Source organism: Saccostrea cucullata, unplaced genomic scaffold, assembly GCF_032062105.1.
Source record: "Saccostrea cucullata isolate Sc308-1 unplaced genomic scaffold, CSIRO_AGI_Scuc_v1 ctg3051, whole genome shotgun sequence".
NCBI classification, from domain to species: Eukaryota; Metazoa; Mollusca; class Bivalvia; order Ostreida; family Ostreidae; genus Saccostrea; species Saccostrea cuccullata.
In genome coordinates this window covers 938-14852 of record NW_026922388.1, presented here as the reverse complement: position 1 = coordinate 14852, position 13915 = coordinate 938, and the positions used below count along the sequence as shown (strand labels likewise).

Sequence of the window (13915 nt, the reverse complement as noted above, 5' to 3'; positions counted from 1 at the left end):
AATTTTGTTACTTAAGTTCGAACCTACCTTCCCTCCCCCCTTTCCCCCACACGAAATATGATATTCGTGTTTTGGAAAAGGACATTTTCCCTTTTTTAAGCTTGTCAGATTTTTTGAATGTATAAAATAAAATTCTTTGCACTTAGCCCCCCCCCCCCCCCTACTTTCAATTTGCTTCCGACGCCAATGCGTTTGAGAAGGTATTTGAGAAAGTTCCCAATGTATCCATTCCTGTGATGTATATTTCACGTTTATTATATCCCCCCACTTGAAAAGTGGGAGGGTTTATAGTAATAGTTATGTCCGTCCGTCGGTCTGTTACGCTTTGGGGTACCCATCTCTAATCCGCAAATCCTCTTATACCACTTAATGAAATTTAGTAAAACTTTCACAGAATCTTAGGTTTATTACATATTACCATTGTGCACCTCCTATTTTACTTTTTGATCCGACACGTATTTTAGGTTTAGAGACAACAGCTAAATATGGACTTTGCCATTATAACCATATGGGAGACGGGGGTATCATTTAGTGAGCTCATTGCTCACAATACCTCTAGTTTCTCTTTCAATTTGGCCGTTTTGGTTAACTTCTTGTCCAAATTAAAATTGTTATTGAATTTATGAAGTTTCCACATCCCGCCTGAAAAAAATCCTTGATCTGTCCTAAGGCTTAATAAATGGTACAGCACAAAGTGCGTAGGATCTTATACCTATTATTGCTCTGATGGTTACAGAGTGAGAGAGAGAGGGAGAGAGAGAGAGACTTAGTTAGTTCAATATACAAAAGAGTAAATAAACATTTTCCGTATTCAACAAGTGTCAAGAATCCCTACCCTAGCTTTTAAAATTATCTCCCAAATACTCCTACAGAAATTATTTTTATATTTTTTATATTTAAAAAAAATATATATATTTTTAAAAACAGCTAGTGCCAACTTTTTTTTCAAAGGCAAGTTACTTTCAATTCCAATTTTTTGACCAGCATTCCCTATCCCAAACTGGTGAACAACTATATTACTACTAGACAAATGCTTACTCAGTTGTTGAACGTATAAAAATGCCATAAAATGAGGTTTAATATTATTTCAAAATAGCTGAGATTTTGTTTCCCATTAAAAAGTGGGGGGGGGGGGGCACAGACATACTTCCCCCCCCCCCGATCTGAAAGTGGGGTACTGCCCCCGCTGCCCCCCCCCCCTGTGACTACGCCTATGTAAAATAATCAGTTATAATTGACAAATGAATTTTGCGACGCAAACCAACTGCAAACTATATACATGACTTTGTATAGAATGTATATTAGAACTACGTGTAGATAGACAATTCACAATTATAGCTTATGAACAGCAGTTATAATACCCCCTCCCTTTCAGCCGCGTAAATACCAAATAACTTCTCTTTCCACTTGTGATATTTTCCCTGACCAAAATCTGATCAGCACGGACTACATGTAATAGGCCTTTCAACTTAATTTTCATATATTTTTTATTGGGGGGAAAAGTATTTTTTTGGGCTCATAGGAGCATGAAATATTATTATTAAACTGTGTTTTACTTGTGTAATGACTGAAACAATAAAAAAATGAGAAATTCTTTTATAGGTTTGATTTTCTTCTGTTTTAAAGAAGGATAACTCAAAGCTTCAAACATTGACAAAGATAAGTGTTGCAAGAGTTACCTTGCATAGAAATAATATAGTCTGTTTCTATCTTTTGTTCTTACTAATTACCTTAATTAGCTACATGCATTATAAAATAGTAAAATTAGATGTTTTAGATATAATAATACATCTCAAAAATTTATCTCAGAAAATATCATTTCCAAGATGAAAAAAATAACAAATTCAACATCCAATGTGCATCAGCATCTCAAAATTAATTGATTGTTCAAATGCAACTGAATTTGCACAGCATTTGGATCCTTTTGTGTAATTAGCACACCGACTTTATTGAAAGCGAGGCTTACTTGGCGTGGTGGAATGGAAGATGATGGCGGTGTTCAGCAGAGGATCTTTGTGGTAGAGAAGTCAATTTATTCTTTGAAATCTGAAAGATAATAAAATCATTGATTAGAATCTGAAAAGATACACATTTGAAAATATTTTTAGATACTTGAGTAATCAACCTTACGATTTGTTGATCTATTTATAATGCCTATTGGCCTAGTGCATATACATAATGATAAACGCTGTTTTCTTTAATATTTGACAGTTAAATATAAATATTTATTTTTAGGAGATACCTCAGGCAAAATTAAAAATATACAAAATAGAATGAAAATTGCAATAATGGAAGGATTGACAGATATACATGCTTCATTTTGTGAAAATGGTGAGGATTTACAGTAAAACAGGAAACAAAGAAGGATGATGGGAGAAACAAAATTACAGGTATTTCATGCATTTTATGTGACTGTTTTCCCCCAAGCATTTAGTAAGTTACTTTTGTGCATACCATACATCGGTGAATAGCATCTAACAATAGAAGTCCTTTTAATCAGGTCCAATCCAAGTATATTTCTACCTATAAATAGATACGTAGATATTTAAACCTACTTAAAGTAACAATTTTTTACGTACGTTTTGCTTTATTTACATTTTCTGGCAAATCTCAGGGACTGCGCAATATAGTGAGCACCATGCAGATTTCTTAATACAGTCTGACTCTGAGTCACTGATGATGAATACAAAAAGATTTTGGTCAAATGATCAATTTGTAAAGAATCAATATATATTGCATAAATTACTATGCAAAATTGTTGATTTACAAAGTAATTTTTTTTTTGCCTGAATTTTGTCGTATTCATCAACAGTATGGCTCTGTTTTTAGATTTGATGCTCATCATATTGTGCCGTTAATGCGTTTGGCCACAAAATGTAAATAGCAAAAAGTAGGTAAAAATACTACCAAGGGCACAATAGCAAAAAGTAGGTAAAAATACTACCAAGGGCACTTTGGGTAGGTTAAAGTACCTATGTAGCTACATAGAAATAATCTTTGGACTGGTCCTGTTAATTAAAGCTGACATGAATTCTTAAAAAACGCAACATTTTCATCTATGTACGACTTGTTTCATACCAACTATAGCCGTATTCCGCCATATTTCTTTCAGATACCTTGTCTCATTGTAACGATATATACCCCAAAGCGCTCGTTACACTTGAATGATTTTTTGGTTTGGGTATCGACTTGTGCACATCTCCGATGTTAAAGAATATGAGAACACATGAGGTGATCAAGACATTACAAAACTACAATAAACGACATGATAATCATATTTCTGAATAATTATTGATTTGAATCAAAAGAAAAAAATGCAAGTGTGGAAGAAAAATTCAGATGTACGAATACGTATTTCTACAGTGCGCCAATTTATGCAGAATAAACTTGAAATAAATAGCAGTAAAATGTGCAAACACATTTCGAAATTATATCATTTTAAATGAAACAAAACAACCAACGTCTTTGATTTGCAGCTCCTATGCAATTGATGCATTTCGAGAAAACGCCTCGAACGCTGTAAACGTACCCATACCTGGTAATAAGGTTACTGCATCGGTTCGAAGATGTGCACAAGTCAAGTGATATACACTCTGAATTCCATTTATTGAAATATGCATCACAAAAAAGAAATAAACTCCGTAAAAGCTCAATAGTAAACAGGTAAACACACTGTCATTACTCCGTACAGACTAGCACGTCGATACACTTAGTCCGTGCTGATCAGATTTTGGTCAGGGAAAATATCATAAGTGGAAAGAGGTTATTTGGTATTTGCGCGGCTGAAGGGGGGGGGGAGGTATTATAACTGCTGTTCATAAGCTATTATTGTGAATTGTCTATCTACATGTAGTTCTAATAAACATTCTATACAAAGTAATGTGTATAGTCTGCAGTTCGTTTGCGTCGCAAAATTCATTTTTCAATTATAACTGATTGTTTTAGTAATAATCTCAAATCTAAACCAAGTAATTTGATGTACGGTAATTATTTACTTCAAATCTTAAAAGCAATTAACCTGAATACAAATTTTTTATGTGTACATCTATACGCTCTTTAACACACAAACACTCGGAGAAATACCATCCCCTGTCCAGATTGACATTTAGACATTTGATTTTTTTTTAGGCGGGGGGGGGGGGGGGGGGGTTATTTAAATATTCTTGGAAGACAGACATTTCTACCGAATTAAAATTTGAGATTTTTTAAAAATGTGTCACTCCGACCACAAAGTATGTGCATTTTGAGGAATGTAATTGTTTTATAATTATGTTGTTATAGAGAGTCTTTCGAGATTTCAGTATCCCTGCTTGATAGTCTAGCTATTTTTTTAGGTCACCTGAGTAAACTCAGGTGACCTATTGCTATCTGTTTTCGTCCGTCGTCGTTCGTCGTACGTCGTACGTCGTTCGTAAACTTTTGAACATTTTCAGCTTCTTCTCTGCAACCACTGAACCAATTTCAACCAAATTTGGCACAAAGCATCTATGGGTAAAAGGGAACAAAAATTGTGAATTTCATGATCCCTGCCCCCCTGGGGCCTGAGGGGTGGGGCCAAAACCACTAAAATTAATGCAATCTTTGAAAATCTTCTTCTTTACTCCTGGACATCAAGCAGTCAAACTGTTTGCATGATTGTAATCAGCATTGAGTCCTCTACCAAAATTGTGAAATTCATGGCCCTGGGATCAGGGGTTCTAGTGCTAGGGCAGGGCTAAATAAGTAGGTAGTGATAATGCATTATTTCTTTGAAAATCTTCTTCTCTGCTCCAGGGTATTAAATAAACCAACTAAGTAGTTAGTTATGATGAGCAAGAGTGCTTCTACCAAAATTGTGAATTTTATGGTCCCAGGGTCAGGGGTTCTGGTGTTAGGGTGGGGCTCTCTTGATTATATACATTGAAAATACATGATTTCTTTGAAAATCTTCTTCTCTGCCCCTGGGTATTAAATAAACTAACTAAGTGCATAGTTATGATGAGCAAGAGTGCCTTTATCAAAATTGTGAATTTTATGGCCCCAGGGTCAGGGGTTTTGGTAGGGGGGGCTTTATAGATTATATAGTAAAAATACATGAATTCTTTGAAAATCTTCTTCTCTGCTCCTAGATATTAAATAAATTAACTAAGTGCATAGTTATGATGAGCATGAGTGCCTCTATCAAAATTGTGAATTTTATGGCCCCAGGGTCAAGGGTTCTGGTAGGGGGGGGGGGGGGGCTCTATAGATTATATAGTAAAAATACATGAATTCTTTGAAAATCTTCTTCTCTGCTCCTAGATATAAATAAATTAACTAAGTGCATAGTTATGATGAGCATGAGTGCCTCTACCAAAATTGTGAATTTTATGGCCCCAGGGCCAAGAGCTCGGGTGTTAGGGGGGGCTCTATTGATTATATAGTGAAAATACACAAATTCTTTGAAAATCTCCTTCTATGCTCCTAGGTATTAAATAAACTAACTAAGTGCATAGTTATGATGAGCATGAGTGCCTCTACCAAAATTGTGAATTTTATGGCCCCAGGGCCAAGAGTTCTGGTGTTAGGGGGGGGGGGGCTCTATTGATTATATAGTGAAAATACACAAATTCTTTGAAAATCTCCTTCTATGCTCCTAGGTATTAAATAAACTAACTAAGTGCATAGTTATGATGAGCAAGAGTGCCTCTACCAAAATTGTGAATAATTTTATGGTCCCTGGGTCAAGGCTTCTGGTGTTGGGGGGGGGGGGGGCTCTATAGATTATATTGTAAAAATACATGAATTATTTGAAAATATTCTTCTCTGCTCCTAGGTATTAAATAAACTAACGAAGTGCATAGTTAAGATGAGCAAGAGTGCTTTTACCAAAATTATGAATTTTATGGTCCCAGGGTCAGGGGTTCTGGTGTTAGGGTGGGGCTCTGTTGATTATATAGTAAAAATACATGAATTCTTTGAAAATCTTCTTCTCTGCTCCTAGGTATTAAATAAACTAATTAAGTACATAGTTATGATGAGCAAGAGTGCCTCTACCAAAATGTGAATTTTATGGTCCCAGGGTCAGGGGTTATGGTGTGTGGGGGTGGGGGGGCTCTATTGATTATATAGTGAATATACATTAAATCTTTGAAAATTTTCTTCTCTGTCTCTGGGTATGAAGCAGATGAACTACCTAAATAGTTATGATGAGCAAGGGCCCTAATCTTGCAAAATTTTGAATTTCAAGGCCCCAGGGTCAGGGGTGGATGTGGGGCTCTACTTATATACTGAAAATGAATTAATTGTTTGAAATCTGCTCCTTTGTATTTATAAAACATTTATTTATTTTTTGATAGGCAATTTTAACGGTGCCTTTTTAAAATTTGTGCAGTGTGTGGACCTAGGGTCAGGGGTTTATTTCACAGTGTTAGGGGCATTACTGATTATTGCTGAATATTACTGATTAGTTGGAATGCATTTTTTTCCCCCTACCTTGCGTATGGGTATTCAGTACCCCTGCGAGGTGATCATGAATAATTCATGAATTACCTTGAATTTTTCATGAATTTTATTCATGAAATGTTCATGAAACGTTCATGAAGATCCTATGAACTTATTATTGGGCATATTTAAATCAATAAACCAAGCTAAGCAACTGCTAAGTGTATTGTTATGATGATCAATGGTGCCTCTTTCAAAATTGTGAATGCCATATAGCATCTGGCTTAAAACATGAATCATAACTGGAAAGTTGTTGCAGAATGCTCAGGTGACCTATAAGGCCCGTGGGCCTCTTGTTTAATATAAAAATAATTTCTCTAGGAGTATTTGGGAGATAAGCTAGGGTATGGATATTTGACACTGGTTGAATACGGATAATTTTTATTTACTATTTTGTATATTGAACTCTCTCTCTCTCTCTCTCTCTCTCTCTCTCTCTCTCTCTCTCTCTCTCTCTGTAACCATCCGTTAGGGCAATAATAGGTATAAGATCCTAAGATCCTACGCATTTTGTGCTGTACCATTTATTTAGCCTTAGGACAGATCAAGGATTTTTTCAGGCGGGATGTCGAAACTTCATAAATTCAATAATAATTTTAATTTGGACAAGAAATTAATCCAAACGCCCAATATGAAAGAGAAACTAGAGATATTGTGAGCAATGAGCTCACTAAATGATACCCCCGCCTTTCCATATGGTTATAATGGCAAAGTCCATATTTTGCTGTTGTCGCTAAACCCAAAATACTGTCGGGTCAAAAAGTAAAATAGGAGGTGCCCAATGGTAATATGTAATAAACCTAAGATTCTGTGGAAATTTCATTAAATTTCACTAAGTGTTATAAGAAGATTTGCGGATAAGAGATGGGTACCCCAAAGCGTAACAGGCAGACGGACGGACATAACGATTACTATATACCCTCCAACTTTTCAAGCAGGGGATATAATAAACGTGAAATATACATCACTTGAATGGGTACATTGGGCACTTTCTCAAATACCTTCTCAAATGCATCGGCGTCGGAAGCAAATTGAAAGTGTAGGGGCTACAATATGTAAGTGCAAAGAATTTTTTTTCATACATTCAAGAAAATCTGACAAGCTTAATAAAAATGAATATTAATGCCCTTTTCCAAAACGCGAAAATTCTATTCCGGGGGGGGGGGGGGGGTTAGGTTCGAACTTAAAATTGTTCTCCAAACACCAACACTTTCCTTTTTTTCTTTTAAACCTATGCTGCGACTTGTCTTTGGAGAGGGGGGGGGGGGCTAAACCTACGCAGCAATGTTCAATGTCTATACTACATGTAAGTATATATTTGTAAAAAAGCCCCCCCCCCCCCCCCCCCCCGGTTCCGACGCCTATGCTCAAACGTACGTGTCGAACCTAGACCTGGACAACAGACAAGTGAATTTTTAAAAAGCTAATTGTAGGTAGGATGTGCAATTCTTACGGGGTGTTTTCTCTCTATATATATATATATTTATATGCTTTTCCTAATAATCATTAATCATCTATGTCTAGAAATTTAATTCACATGAAATTATATCATATTTTCATTATCATTGTACCACAGAATCAAACTCGTTTATTATACCCCTCGCAACAAGTTGCGTGAGGTATAATGGTTTTGACCCCTCAGTCAATTTTTTTTTTTTTTGGTCAGCACAACTTCTCATAAACCACTGCACAGAGTTTTGTCAAACTTTGCAGATAATTATAGGAGACAATATGTGTACCGGTATTTGCACATCACCAGGAAATTCCGAATTCTTTATTATTTCGGGAATATTTCCGCACTGTTACATTTAGATTTTGGCCAGATCTTGAATATAGAGATGAGCAGTTTTTCAGCGCAATTCCTCATAAACCACTGCAAACAATTTCGTCAAACTTTGCAGATATATAGGACACAATGTGTATAGATGTACATAGCACAATGAAACAGCACTTCGACTTTTGGGGGAGCGTGAGGTATGTGAACTTGCTCACTTTTTCTTCCATTGTGCATAAAATTATAAATCACTTTGAATAAAATTATATTAGGTCTAATAATGCCAATACACAGTATTTATTTGATAATAATTGATCATAAAAAAATCCAATCTTTTTCAGACGTTTTTATTAAATTATTTTTATGAGAATGTTAATATGCATGTTTTACCCCCCCCCCCTCCTATCACAGGAAAATATCTTCAAATGGTGAATGATTCGTAATAACGCATGCTTTATTATAGATTTAATGAAGTTAAACCATGTAATCATAAATTTTATTTACAACATTTACAGACAAGAGTAATGTTTATTTTTGAAAAAATTACTTGCATTTTTTTTTCAATCAACCCCACTGAGCTTTCAACCTTTGATATTTTCCCTGACCAAATAAAATGATCAGCATGGACCACGTGTGTCCAAGCATCTTTTACTGTTGAGTTAGCAATGGATTACATGACTTCTGAGATGCATTTTTGAATAAAAGTAAAATGGGATAATTCTTTCGACATGTGCACATCCCTGTAACGATAGCAGTATTTTCAGGTAAATGTTTTATCACTGTGTTTGACGCGTTTTCTCGACCTGCATGGGTTTTTCCTGTACATGAATGTATTCCGTGTAAGTGTATTTTCTATCAAAAATAATTTAATTCTCGGTATAGTTCTATTTTTTGTTGAATTCTTTCTTTTCAAACATGTATTTGGTCAGTTTATGGGCTTCTAAAAACTATGCTATCGGAGATGTGTACATGTCGACAGCCAGGCTAGAAAATCACTCAAGTGAAACAGTTCTACAGCGCTATATATAGCAGGTACAGGTGGCCAAAAATCTTCGATTAAATATGGCGGAATCGAACAAATATGTCGGACAAGGGCGTACAGGAATGTAGTAAGTCGTACAAAGATGAAAACTGATGCCTTTTTAAGAGTTCATGTCAGCTTTAATCAAACCATTCTTAAAATGAATAGCTTGAATCTGATGATATTTCTAATGGTTTTTTTTGTATGGTCTGCACAGTTACCATGATACCCAAATGTGAGATTTTTTTGTGAGAATTGAATTTTTTTCTGAACTGTCATTTTTTTACCATAAAAACACTTTATCACAGGTTGTTTCTTATGATGTCTATGACGCCTTGTCACAAAGACCAGTACTCTGATGAGATGTGGGAGCCGGAATAATGCCAATAAGGAGGAGGTAATTAGAGACTAGAGTTTAAATTGAATGAAGTTTTCCTTTGGAACTGAAGAGAGTAAGATGTTTTTTGTCTGTAGGTATTTCTTTCATATATACAGTTTTTATAGCATTTATTTTTTCTTTCACAGCGGCAATTTTTTCCTTTTTGGTAGAAAAGCATCTTAAAGCACGCCAAGTTTCATCCTCTGATTTCCATAAATTTTGTAAATGTTGTTTTGAAATTATTTCTTTTTCCTGCTGTTTTTCTCTTTTCTTGGCGATTTCTTTTTGTTTTTCTCTGATTATGTTGATATGCTTTTGGTGTAATGATTTTTGTCTCTGTTTTGCTGTCTGGAGGTACGATTTATTTAATTTTCTAGCTTTTGTGATAATTTCTGAAGTTGATTTTTTGGAATTTAGCCACTCATGAGTTTTGTTGTTTTTGTACATGACGATACTTTCAATGTTATTTGTAGATACAATTGGTGCTTGTTTAACACAGTTATCTAATTTTGCCATAAGTCGTTCAACAGTTATATTACTTGCAGGGCAGGAAGCAGTTTCTGGAAGTGAATTTGAAGATGATGAGAAAAACTTTCCATTTTCCAAAAAGTCACTAAAGAGTTTGACACATTTGACACGGAGAGCCTTACAGAATATGGAAATGAAATCTAATGTAAGTGAATCAAGATCAGATTCTTGGAAGAGTTCCAGCTCAATGTCACTTAGAAGATTAGATGGTCCTTCCAGTAGAGACACTGAATTGTGAAGGAGGAGATGTGGGTTGTCAGAACAGCATTGGAGGAGTTCAACGAGTCTTCTGTAGATGGTGCCCATGTCGCTTGCACACATGTTATTGTCTTCTGCAATACTCATGTAAGGTTCTGTAATTTTGATGGAGAGTATACCAAGACATCTCACTATTGCCAGAATGAATTTATTTTGTAAAGCACAAAGAATGAATTTCTGCACCTGATTTAAAGACGGTTTTGTAGAAGAAAGATATTGCAAAATGTGTTTTTTGAGATAGAATGTTCTTGCAGAATTGAAGAAAACAGTATTGAATCTAGTGCCTCTGTGATTCATGATAGGAATTTTTGAAATGTTGAGAGTATCTTTAATGTAGGTGGACGTAAACAGAGGATCTCCAGGGCCATGGAAAAGTTTAGACACGGAACGCAGAAGATAAGACGTGTTTGATTCAGACCAGGAAGAGGAATTTATATTTAATTTGTGTTCTTTTTCAAGGTTACTTATTTCCTTAAGACAGACATCTGAGAATTGGAGAAGGGGGTGAACTGCACATTTAAAAGAATGGTATTTGTCGTTATTTACACTGGATCCAAGAATTTTGTTAACTTTTTCTTCGGTTGCACTCCTATCCGTCATGAAATTTGAATTTTTTTCTAAAATTTGACCTTGATCTGAACTGACCGTATCATCCAAAATTTCGTTGGTGCAGTCGACATATGTGGAGCTTTTGGAATCGGCTACTTCTCTTAAACCCATTGTGAGAGTTTTTTGATTTGTTGATACCTCAACCCCATAAAAGTGCCTTCCTTTTTTGTGGTACACAGCCAATTGTGCCTAACATTAAATTAACATGAAAATAACGTTAATTTAACGTTGAATATTTAACGTTAAATTAACGTCAATCGAGCTTATACATGAATATAACGTTAAAAAATTAACGTTAAATTAACCTTATTTTCATGTTAAATTAACGTTAAGCGTTAAATTAACGTTAACTAGTTCACACTAATTTAACGTTAAAATGCATAAAAATTGTGTGCATATTTTTGGAATTTTCCTTCCTATTCTTCCATAAAAATACATGTTCTTGCATCATAGCAGAAGCTTAATTGATACTACATGTAATCATAATTATTTCTCTAAAGGTACACCAGAAGCTCATCAATTTTGCACTTTTCCTTGTAGCACTGCAGAAAGCTAGGCTTGCATGTTGACTTCATCCCTGGTGTCACTTTCTTTTCAATTTGAATATATCCAAAAGGATAAAGGGACCCATCAGCTCTTTCAACAAAATCTCATAAAAATTCTGAGCATTGCCTCCGATTTCAAATTTTCTGAAGAAAAAAGAAAAACACCAATTCATCCATTAATACTTTTAATCAGGCATGTTCAATACAATGCTACAAATCTTCTTTCTTTTTCCAATCTGAAAAAGAAGAGAGGCAAACACATATATTATAATAATTATATGAAAATAAAATACTTCAGCAATACATTAACAACTCAAATTTGTCTAAAATATTATGAATGAAACAAGAGGCCCATTGGCCACATCCCTCACCTGAGCACATGGGCCAGCTAAAAACACAGATCAGTTAAGTATTGAGAAGCTTACTTTATACTTATTAAGGGAGGGGGATTTGAATTTTCTATTACTTGAAAATGTCACTATTACAATACAGCATACATATATTATTTTGCCATACTTGAAAAGAAGATTTTTAAAGATTTTTCCAACACATTACCTGATCTCCCATAGTGACCCCTCGCTAACCCCCAATCCCCTGGGCATTATTTGAATAAATTTAAATTTTTACTACTTGCAGATCATGTCAATTTGACAAAACAATTTTTTTCTGTTCTGGAGAAGATTCTTTTTCCTATGTATTCTTATGCAGGTCTGTGATCCCTCATTGTGCCCACACCTTAACCCCGGGGGTCATGATTTGAACAAATTGAATCTACATTTAGTACCTATGGATGCTTCCACATCACATCATGAGATTAATCATTCCTGTCCTAATGGTTCTGAAGAAGATTTTAAAAAGATTTTTCCTATGCATTCCTATGTAAAATTTTGGTTGGCCATTGTGGCCCCATCCTACCCCCGGGGGTCATGATTTGATCAAACTTGAATCTACACTACCTGAGGATGATTCCACATAAGTTCAGAGAAGATTTTAAAAAGGTTTTTCCTATGCATTCCTATGTAAAACTTGGGAACAAAGAAGAAAGTACGGTATGCGCAAAAATCCGCCCTGTCCCAAATTCTAATTAAATTGTTCTTGAAAGATGTTTAGAGTGACCACTTCCTAAATCATTTTAATTTTTGTTATTATCTCAAACCATTTCTCCTAGAGAGCTCTTTAAATATAGGATGTTTTCGTAAGAAAATAACGCTATGACGTGATGACGTCAACTTGACGTTATCGGATTTCAATGTTTTAATCCCGATGCAGCGCAAAAAAAATGAACTCAAAAAACAAGCTACAAGTTACTCTTCTGTTTCCTTTGTGAGCTATTCTTAAAATGTAAACCGCGTTTAATATTTGCTGAATTCAAAAATTAATTTTCTTTACTTGAAATACCGCTATTGTTGGTCATTGATTTTGCTACTTTTTCCGAGAAAACGATTCATCAAGAAAGGCGATGGAACATGATTTATAGCTTGAAGAATTTTATGATCACGAATAAATCTTAAGGTCATTGGCAACGAAGGGTTTCCGGAGAAAAAAGGTTTATACCCAGGTTTCTTTACTTATGAAAAAAAGTAATTGGGAGTGATCTCCCGTATGGAATTCTCTAGGCGCTGAAAACAAAAAAAGCATATGTTACAGACTGAGAGGTAAACAAAAGCACGTGTGTTTTTTTATCGGATATATTCAACTCTACAGTAATAAAAGAAAAGCAGCGATGGGTTTGTTTACATTGTGTTGAGGGGGCAGACAGTTAACAGGTCGTCATTTAGAATAGGTAAATGATTGCTGGGAAGTGCAAAGGTGTGAAATAATTATGCTGAAAGTGTTGATAGCTAGGTAGACCGAATGAGAACGATTCCATAAGTTATGTGAATGATGCACCATTAAAAAGTTACTATGAATCCTTGCAAAAATGTTTTTTGACAATTTGTTTCCAATTAAGTGAATTATAGAATAGAAACAAACAACCACTCTCTTGATCATTATGAATATTGATTAGATGTTATTACAGTAAAGGGAAGTAACTCAAAATTAAAGAACAGTGCTGGTATTTCTGTGTTTTGTTTCAATATTCGCATTTTCAGTCAAATTATATGCATGTCATCGGAAATAAGGTTTCAACAATGTGTTTTATGTATAAACCTTATGAAATAAATGGGTTTTAGAGAAAACGTATGGTTAAAAATAATATAGGCCCATTTTATCAACATTTTACATAGGAAATGCATTGAAAATTGTAAAAACATTGATTTGACAAAATCGTTAAAGGAAGGCTGGCTTGATGGGTAAAAAGGACCTGAATTGAACATGTTTGGTACCATTAAACCTGT

At 34.9% G+C, this 13915-nt stretch overlaps 1 long non-coding RNA gene across 1 annotated transcript; it reads left to right on the top strand.

Annotated features, from left to right (window-relative positions):
* The first annotated feature begins 1706 nt into the window (after nt 1–1706).
* Nucleotides 1707–10779, top strand: LOC134261708 (uncharacterized). The gene is made up of 4 exons (XR_009990871.1): nt 1707–2018; nt 2236–2390; nt 9566–9654; nt 10182–10779. It is a non-coding gene; the product is annotated as an uncharacterized LOC134261708 (long non-coding RNA).
* Nucleotides 10780–13915: the final 3136 nt, after the last annotated feature.